The sequence below is a fragment of the Gallinula chloropus genome (assembly GCF_964237585.1).
Source record: "Gallinula chloropus genome assembly, chromosome: 13".
NCBI classification, from domain to species: Eukaryota; Metazoa; Chordata; class Aves; order Gruiformes; family Rallidae; genus Gallinula; species Gallinula chloropus.
The window spans coordinates 5,233,094-5,244,092 of record NC_140098.1 but is presented as its reverse complement, the minus strand read 5'-3'; positions in this window follow the sequence as shown (position 1 = coordinate 5,244,092).

The window sequence follows — 10,999 nt, the reverse complement described above, 5'->3', positions numbered from 1 at the left end:
TCCGTAATTTATAACCCATTTCTACATTCTGAGACACCCTATGGAAGTGAAGCTAAGGGCAAGGAAGCGGTTTTCTTCTTTGTAAAGTGTTTTGTCTTATAGTGAACAGCATCATACAAAAGTAAAACAAAGGCGTGGTAGGACTTCACAATGGTGTGAAGTGTATCAGAATTTGGTGTGATCTGTTAAGAACATGACTCTTCTGTGGGCCAACCACATTCATTCCAGTACTATTGACATCAGGGAAAAGGCGCTTGGGCCCTGTGAGAAATCAGTCATGCAGCTAGGTCCAACCCAATGACAATATATTTCCTATTTCTAGATTAAACAAGAAATTCAGAAAGATCTTAATAAAGAAACTGTCAGTCTCTGCTGGAGCCTATTCTTGCTTTCAAAGCAAAATGTGTTTGCTCTATTTTCTCAAAAAGATGTAAAAATATATTTTACTTACTACTTTGGCCTTAAATTCTCATTAAGTATTTTTTCTTTCTTTGAAAAAACCAATGTCTGGGACTGTCCCACAAACCAGACCAACTTTATAAAGAAGAACCGAAACAAAACCCTTAAATGTGCTGAAAGCTCTAACCCCAAACAGATGGGATGCCATTACTAAAAGGCAGGTCCTTAAAATCTATCATCATTATAAAAAGCTTGGACATTGTTAAACCTGGGATGCTGTGTGCCCAGCTGGATTAATTAATACCCACTACTCATTGACCTTTCACTGAGAATGTGGACAATCATTCCCCCAAAGACAGATGATTCCCTCACTTGCCTTACATTGATGATGCATACAAAGCCTTTTGATGCAAAGGAAGGAAAAAAACTCCACATTGCTAGTGTACAATCCCAGCTCATGCAATGTTTTCTACTACATTAGAGCAAATTCTGCGTTGCATTCCAAAAATCCAAAAGCTAAGTCACTAAGATCTCAGTGCAAAATTCAGAACACCAGTTCATCAGTCACATTTAGTCATTCAATATACCAGACTTTCCAGACGTGCATGCATGCAGCTCTCCTGGCTTCATCAATATTCACTGAGATACACTGACTTTTCTTTAGAGCAAATTATGACCATTGCTTTACAAAACATTCAGCTATTCACTGATCTTTTATAGTCCTGTTATGTTCAAGAATTGTTGCAAGGTTTACTGTGCTTGTTGCATTAGATAAAAAAATAATCTGTGCTGAAGTTTTTACCACGTGGAATCTTTACAGTGCTGTTCTTCAGAAAACTGTGGGCATTATCTAGCAACACACACTGAAGGGTGAAAAAGGAACCTATCCAAGTCAAACTGCAGGAGACACATAAATTGGAATTAGCCCAGGACACTAGGGCTAATTTCCACTATCCTATAATAAGTACATGAGAACATTAATGACCACAAATGGTCAAAATCCCAGTATCATCATGTCTTACCCAACTGTATGCTGACAGCTCCAGCAAAGCCATCCATTAACACCATGCTGGCACACTCAGTATTGACTCTGAAGGCAGAGTACTGCCCACCAGAAAAAGGAAAAGAAAGCTGTGTTTGCTTTTGTTGCCTTTCCTAAACAGTGATTTATTTCCTATGACCCTGAACCTGAAATAACAGGCTAAAGAGATATGCTACGTACAAAGGCATTGAACCAGCAAAGAGCTTCAGCACATGCTTAATTTTAAGTATTGTAGTAGCTACATTGAACTCAAAACCAAAACCAAATAAAATAGAGTGGCTATGGTAGGTCAGACTCCTAGGGAAAAAAGTCTATAAATGCTACTTACCTTATTTATACTTGCCCAGCTTCCCCTCATTTATGGCTCAGGGATTTTCTGATCCAGAGATGGCATGTTTTTATTTAATAGCTTTGGATGGATTCTCCTCCCATGAACTTGTTTGGTTTGCTGTTGAATCTATGTCAACTTCCAGCATCCTTAGCAGCCTCTGGAATGGAGTTCCACAACTAACTTAATATCTCAGTATGGGGGAAAAAAAGAGTTTGATTTGTTTTGAACTGCCCTTTAAGTTTCACTTGATGCTCAGTTCTTACATGGGAAGAGGGTGCAGTCATTTTCTACTTACCTTTTTCATGTAAATCCTAGTCCTGTATATCTCTCTCAAATTCTCCATCAATTGATCCTTCTCCAAGCTACAGACAGTAATATTTCTTTTATCAACAAAGAAAAAAATGGCAACATGGCTTTCCATAACACAAATAGTGAAATCATAAAAACCAAAGTACTCTCATAATTCACAAAAGTAATTTATTCAGTAAATTTCAACCTTTTTTTTTTTTCCAGATTTGTATGTAGTCCATGAGCACTTGCTGGTCAACAGCACCACATAAAGACCAATTAAGACTGTAAAGAGAATGAAGGTGGTAGGTCTTTTAAAGACTCATGAAAGTAATGCTCATACACTGTATATTAATCCCATTTGCAACCTGCTCACAAGAATAATATTGAAGGACAGATATTCCATGTATATATCTGTGTGTATATATATTAATAAGATGTTAAGATGTAGACGTAAAATACAAAACAAAATGCTGACAATCTTCAGGACAGATGTCTCACTCCTACATTTTTACCAGGATGTAGCTTTCTCTCTTCAATTATGACTAGATTTGTCAAGTTCTGGTTACGTATTGACATGAAATTGTTCCACCCAATCACGTAAACAAAACTATGCTACTGATAAGCAAAAACGACTTTAAAATAACTACAAACTATTCCCGATAGAAAACTTTGTGCATGTCTACATGTATTTTCTGAAATGTAAAAGACAGTCAGAGGAGGAGGGTATATACATAGTTTTGAAAAAAAGACAAAGTATGATACCAATACAAATAGATTTTAGGTAAAAAATAATACAAAAATATTCCAAAGACAAAATGCCAACATATACACTGTGCGGTTTCAGTAATAAATTGGAAATTATATGACATATGAAAAATAATATAATACCTTAGGCTGCCATTAATTCCACTGACGGCCTCTATCTATCGATTATGTAGGAGTCTCTATAGCAAATACTATTTTCTTCATGCTACATAAGAGCAGCAACTACATAAGTCCTCCAAATGGACCTAATCCTTCTCTCACAGTTAAATTATTTTGTATCTTAGCAGAAACATATTTAGGCAACAAGGCAGTTTTGAAAAATCTGCAAAGAATCATATAATTGGAACACAAATAAATTACTTTTGTGTGGGGGATACCACAGGAGAACTGAATGGTGGAGGTTTTTCTGAAGCTAAGTCACAAAAATGACTGGAAGGCACGAGTATATAGTTAGTATGTATTCTTTCCATGTGAGTTTTGTCCTGTATTGTAACAGGAAAGCAAATGATAGGATTTTTTTAATTCTGTGGTTTACTGCCCTTCTGAATGCATTCTTCATATTCGATTGCACCATCTGGTTGGCAATTTGCCTGTATGTCTTTCCTGCTTTCTCAGAAACTAAATGTGGATGTGCTTAGGAAAGAAATGGGACACACTGCCACTCAAAGAGTTGCCTGCATGCACCATCCCAATTCTGCTCCCATTCTCACCCCTTTTGTTCTTTCTATCATGTTTCTTACTTCTGAGGATCCCTGTGGCCATGCACTGGGTTAGTTTCAGCTGTGGTGATATCAAATACTTACATTTCAAATAGGGTTTTTTTTTTAAATGTTTCCATGTATTCCTTCCACAAATGAAGGAAGTTGGAGGCTGGTTTATATTTAAGGGGCGTTGCACCACTGTATTTTAATACATGTTCATGTATCCAGTCACCTGCTGCTCTCCCTTTTTTAACTACTTGTATTTTATAAGTCACCCATGTTTTAGGAACTTATTTTTCCATACAGTTTTCTTTTTTGTGTTAGAAGTTCTTGTCTCAGAAAAGCCAGCTGTTCAATGTAAGGACAACATACTGATAATGCACCCAGTCTTTTTTTTTTTTTTTTAATGTGTATTTATGTCATGAAAAGGTATCAAAATAATGTCACTGCTTCCACCACAGCATTCCATTTTACCATGGACAGCCATGAGGCAACATGGGGCATGGGGCACCATTTCGGGGTTCCTAGCTGTGCCCTTCAGTGCTGGAAGGCTTTGTACAACTCAGGACTTCACACTAGGACAATGTATACTTGAAGCAAATTTAGCTCAGGGTTCAAAACTCCAAGAGACCCAGGAAGAGCCCAAGTAATACTTTCCGTTGTCTTTCTTAGGCTTGTCGTATTAGCGACAATAGCATTTCCTAAATATGTCAAGGATGAATAGGAGATACCCAGGACTCCCACTTGCTTAGAGAGTAAACGTGATTTGCACCAAGAAAGGTACAGTGTGTACATGCTTGTTACCACCTATGTGGGTCTTATATGGGTTATATATCAGCAAATAAACCTTTACTTCCAGCATAGGTCAAGAGCACTGTAGGACTTTGCAGATATTAGAGAACACTGCTGATGAACATATTTGTGAAGATCCAGACGCACAGATTTGCTGAAATATCTGTGTTTTCTTAGCCAGTAACTATACATTTCAAATGACTTCTCCAGACTAGCTGGGGTTAGTTAAAGGGTTAATGTTAAATCCCTAAGAAGTCTTAGGTAGGAAGCAAGCACTATTACAAAATTCAGATACTTCAGAATCTCACTTCAGTTAGGACCTAATCCCATAGTTTACAGGCTATGGCTGCCAACATCATGGCTGTCAATGGTTCTTTCACAGGGAGCTCCTTACATACCTAAAAGTTTTCTTTCGGGCATGCCTAGAAGCACTAACTCTTCACAGCGCTGATAAACTCAATGCTTAGGTCAGACCTTAATTCCCAGTGGATTCACAAGTATTCATCTGCCTACCACATAGCCTAGGACAGATGTTCATTGTCTGTCCAGTTGGGTATCTTACAAAATATGGATTCGGAACGTGGAATGGTAGTGGACTATGGTGTTTTGAGCTCCTCTAAAAGACAGTTGAGGTATCCATACCTTAATGACTAACTAGTACCAACGATACATTTTGTATACATTGATCGACACACCATCCTTCTCCCTGTGGCCTCCATTTCCTTCCACCTTCTCTTCAAGTATTGCAATAAACCTTAAAACCCACAAGTCATAAATAGAATCTGTTCATTCTGTTTAGATAACTGGAAGAACGCAGCGCTCTGTGAGCACTGCAATTTATGAAGCTGGCTTCAGTATGTGTAGGGAAATCCCTAAGACTTGTACACCTCAGCAAAGCTAGGCTTTTTCCCCTTCCCTCACAAATGTCTTCTTTGACCTCAACTTTACACATAATATTTTTATGTCTCTGCACATCTCCAAATCTCCCTGCTCTCCTGTAGAACCAAACTCTGCCATTGTTCTCTAACTGCTGGCTGGCTCAGAGGCAGCCTCGTCTTATTTCTGAGCTATTTATGAGGTAATGGGGTGCCACAATGTTTACTGAGTAGTTTTCTAAATGGCTCTTTGTTACCCAGACATAAATAATCATGACAATTGGCAAATTTTTTTTTATGGGAAATGCCCTGGTTTTCCATTAGGAGGCTTTTGGTTATGTCAAAGCAGTACACCTGGCAACAATGGACATGTTGAACACAGTTTCATACAGTCATGCCCATGAAGGCTCCTGAAATACTGAAGGAATGTATTTTCAACAGGACACAACATATATACCTATATATGCAGAGATTATAAAATAAATGTAGAGAACCCTTAAAAACATTCAGAGTACAAAACAACAGTTTTCAGCATTAAAAACACAAGTATTTACCATAGTTAAGAGACCCGTAGTGTCTTAAATAGAACCATTATTCTACATTCCAACTATTGAGACATACTGCAGTATCCAATATGCCAGAGCACTGTAACTGTTAGTAAATGATGACTTTTTAATGGGAAACCCTGTACATGTTAAAAATATGATACTCTCCCTAATCCTATGTAACTAAAGATATCTTATGCAGATCATGAAGATTTAGAAACCCCTGAAAAACAGATGTGCCAAGCAACCCACTAAAAGCAAGCATATATTGAATTTATTTATTAATTTATACAGTGCCCATCTCAAAGCAGAGTCTGGAATCCTGTACAGAATAAACAAAAATTAAACCAAACTGGGCTTGGAGCCAAGAGAAATCAGCCATACCAATAAAAGTGGGGGAGGGTGAAAGAAAACTATTCTAAAAAGATATATACATGTCTCTAGATGCTGTGCCATCTTGGTGGACACATCACAATATCAATACTGGAAGTAACTGAATTACAATTTACAGCAAGGATGGAAATATTCGGGGGGGGGGGGGAGGGAGGAGAGTAATTATGACAGACTTAATTTACAGCTATTGAGAGCCACAGTACAGAGGCAATTACAGAGGAGGAAATACAAACTGTGAATTTTGAATGAAGATTGAGTATATACTCTGTCACACACCACCTACAAGATTTGAGGTCTAACTATTGATCACATTGCATTTTATTCTTTCTTTGTAATACGTAAATAATAAGAAAACAGTGCAAATAGCATGTGAGGGCTTTCTGGTGGGTATTCCCTCAAATATATGAACTCTTATTCTATCACTGTCCTCCTTCCCATATTTTATTTATAACACATCAGGGTTTTTAGTCCTTTTTAAAATTTTGATGACTTAGATGAATAATGATGAGGTAGCTGCCTAAATACAGAGCTACTATGAAGAAATGCCTCTGAGATCTAGAGAAAGAAGACAATGAAGAAGCACGTTTTATTTTCAAAAGGCACAAAGACCAGACCATGCAATTAAAAGGGCTTTTGGCTGCATATCCTCTTCTGATTTTGACTCTTTTCATTATGATGTTATTTTACCCATATCACTGGGGGTGAGCTTTACACACACTTTTTCCCTGACATTCTCTCTCCCAGGACAGGCCAGTATCAGCCTTGTTTGTGACACACAGAATTTTACATGTCTATTCACTGAAGACATTTTCAGCAACTCCTCTGCTCTCCAAATCACTAACTCAGTTTTTCAGTCTCTGCCAAAGCAATTCTCTCTTTATAAAACTAATGAAAACTTCAGCAACAGGTTCAGTTTTCCTCACCATGAAACAGGATTTCAAAGTCAGGTTTAACATCCAAATCCCAATCACAGAAAATTGTAAGACACCTTCTTCATCACCAAGCAGTTTTGAACTATTTATAAATAGGTGAAGTTTTACTGAATGTGAGTGGCACGGTAATACTACCAAAAATATCAATGCCACTGATACTGAGCCTTAGAGAAAGTCTAAACACATAAGACATGAAGAAAGGTATATTCTATAAATAGCTTCCAAGGACGAATAGTAATCAATAATGTGTGGGCATAACTCAGCTAATTAATTTTGAATCGCATATAATATTAATATACCGGGAAACTTTCTTCTGAGATACAACTACATTTCTTAAAATACATAATTTTAAAAATACTGTTTTCATTGTCTTTCCACTTCATTTAGCATTTTGAAAAATGCTAAATTCTGTAACAATATCACTAGATTAATTAAGCTCTTACAAATACAATTCTTAATAATTCCGACAAAAATATATTTCAAATTATCAGATTAATTCAAAATCTTTGATGCTATTGCACAAAGCCCTCAGAATAAGCATTATATCTTGTTTCAATTCTGTATATACATACACACACATAAATATTTATTTCAAAGACAAATCACAGAATCATAGGGATTGGAAGGGACCTCAAGAGATCATCGGGTCCAACGCCCCTGCCAGAGCAGGTTCCCTAGGACATATTGCACAGGTCTGCATCCAGACGGGTCTTGAATATCTCCAAAGAAGGAGAATCCACAACCCCCCTGGGCAGCCTTTGCTTCCTTAGGAGGGAAGCTTCCGCTCCTGCCTCTGCAGGTAAGTATCTGCATATTCAGGAGGAGCAGAGAGAAGTATTTGTGCACGTGTACAAACCATTTTCCAGGGAAAGTTTAGCAGAATATGTCTTTAACTCCTATGAATAAAAAACATTTTCCCTTGCATTTTAGTAGGAATCTCATATTGATTTATATCATAGATGAATTCCTGAATCAGCTTTATCAGAGATGAAGCTGTTCTTACTTCTAATTAGAACATACAGCTTTCATTTGCCCTTTACTCTCAGTAACTATAATAGATCAGGATACAGTTTTCTCTCCTGGTTGTTTACCTCCACATGATTATCATTTTCTGAAAGTTTCAGCCAAAACAGCTCATTCCAAAAAACATAGCAGAGAGAATACAGAATGTTTTGCCAGGGTTTCTAAATTCTGGCAACTCATTCCTTTATATGTTTTTGTGCTCCCAAACTTGAGGGCAAAGGTACAAAAAATAGAGGCAGGGAGAGAAGCTAGAATTGTAAAAGAGGGAAAGTAACAAAGGAAAGGGTCTGAGGGACAACATTCGTCAATAAATTAAATTAGGGAAGTGCAAAACTGGAGAGGAGAAAAAGAGAAAACCCTAAAATGCACCATACCAAAATACTCAGTATCAACTTACAGAGCTATAGCATGGAGCTTCAGCAATGCTCTTGTACAGCTGGGGGATCACTCAGGTTGGAAGGGACCTTGCTGGGTCTCCAGTCTAACCTCTTGCTCTAAGCAAGGTCAACCCAGAATTCAGATCAGGTTTCTCAGGGCATTGTGGACTTGGGTCTTGAATATCTCCAAAACCTGGAAATTACAGAACCCCTAGGGACCTCTGTCCCAAAGCTTAATTACCCTCTTAGTGAACTTATTTTTTCCTTGTATCCCGGCAGATCGCTTCCAGTTCCAATGTGAACATTACCTTTGTCCTGCCACTGTGGACCTCAGCGTGCTCTCAGTCACCTCCTCTTTTGTACTGGAAGGTTTGGAAACAATGCCAAGATCAGACAAGCTGCTGCAGAGAAAATAAGGACATTAAAAGTGGATTACTACAGAGACTGAGAGCAGGAATTAGATGAGATAAAGTGCAGCGAGAGCACTCTGGTAAACAGCTAGGAGGAAACAGAGGAAACAAGCATGGGAATTGGGACTAACACACAAATTCCATAACTCATGTGTTCCAGAAACTTTGGGCTACATAGGAGTTTTTGACCGTATCTATAGGCGGACAGTCTGAGGACAGCGTCTCAGCCCAGGCAAATAAAGACAGTGGAAATTTTAGATTTAATTTGCTACGTGCTACAACTTCTTATATTAAAAATCAGATATAATAACAGTTCATCCTTTCATGGAGAAACTGGGATCAATTGGTGCTTGTGATGGATGATGACCACAGAAAAGTTCACAAAGAAGGATTCATGTCCTGAAAGCAGAATGCGAATAGGGTACAGTAAATAGGAGCCTGAGATCACACCTTAGCCAAGGAAGGCAAAAAAACCAACTTCTCACTCAACAATATTTCTACCTGCTAAAGGATGTTTGGTCCCACAGAGGCAAAGAATGTTCTGATCAGGTATTTAGCATTGTATCACTGTAAGTACAGGCAAGAGAGAGGAATTTTAGGTTACTAAGTTAATTCTTACCTTAATTAGGTATTTACCAACTTTGGAATTATTAACTTTGCATCTTTAAGATTTTCTTTTAATGCAGCTTTCTGTATGTAATAATAAAACATGTACCTATTTATACTGATTTTGATGCAAGAGAACAACTGGTAAATTAGAAGCATGTAGTCATGAGAAGACAATTGCATGCCAGCTGTAATGAATGCTCTGGTATTTGCCATGGTTTACAGGTTGGAACTGCTATTTATTAACATTAATTTCCAAATGCGTAATCAGTTTTTCAGGCATTTTCTGAGGTCAGATACTGCAGAAGTAGCTTAAACCCTGTTTTCATATGGAACCTGTTCAAAATCACATTACTAAGAATGGGAACAGTTCAACTGACATGGAGCAGAATTAATGGATTTTGCATGAACATCCATATTTCTGAATGCATAAACTACAACTCAGCTAGGTACCTAGGTATGTGAACATTGGTAATCACTGATATTATCAATGTTCTTGAAATGAATCATACACATACCTCTAACATTTAGACCTCACACTGAACTGAAAGGAGGGGCAGGAAAGAGCAGAACGTGGTTAGCAATGGATATGTTATTACCTCACAGGCAATGCAAAAAGTAGGACACAGAAGAGTAGTAGTAAATGGTTAGGGAAAGTGTTCAGGAGCCCATATTCAAGATGCCCATAAAGCCTATAGAAAATTTTTCATTCATTCTCTTACCCCTCAAAGGTTCGATGAGAATTTTTGTGCTCCTAGGACTTGCAGCTTAGTGGCACATGGGATTTTGCCTTTTAAGCAATATGTTTAGAATAATTCTGTATCAGATTATGCTCCTGAATGAAGTTCAAAGGAGTGGAAGAGAGGATCTGAGATCTGTCTGTTGCTTGTTTGGTACAGAAGAATGGTGCACCATTTAACTCATGTTCTTTACTAGACAGTATCATGGGAAAGTGACTTCCAGTTTATACAGCAGCCTATGCATAAACACAGCTGAATTCATTCTGACCAATGATGTAGCAAATGCGTCAATATAATCCATTGTATAAATGTTGGGACCATGCCTGCAAAACCTCATTCATGTGAATAATCCCACCAATACAGAGTCTAGATTAAAGGATACACATAAAACCCCGTCAGAGTTAGGGTTTTAAGCTCTTCATTTGAGAGAGAGATAATGTTCATATAAACATACAAACTTCTGGGGCACTCATTAGACTCAAAGTGCAAAGCTCTTAGGGTTTGACCATTAGCATGCTGGCATATAACAGTCTCTGTCAAGTATTCAAGCCCTTTTTCAGAATTATATGATCATCCCTGTGCATACCCCAGCTTCTTAAAATTTTCAAAAGCTTTCTAGTGTATGATTTACTACTTTTCTGGGGTTTATCAGCTGCTTTTAGTTTCTTGGCATATTCCCAAACTCATCTGAGTAGTAGCATGAACCCAGTGATCTTGGCATCTAGAATTCTCTCTCAAAAAGCCAAATACCTTTCTTTCTGTCATGATCAGTTCAAG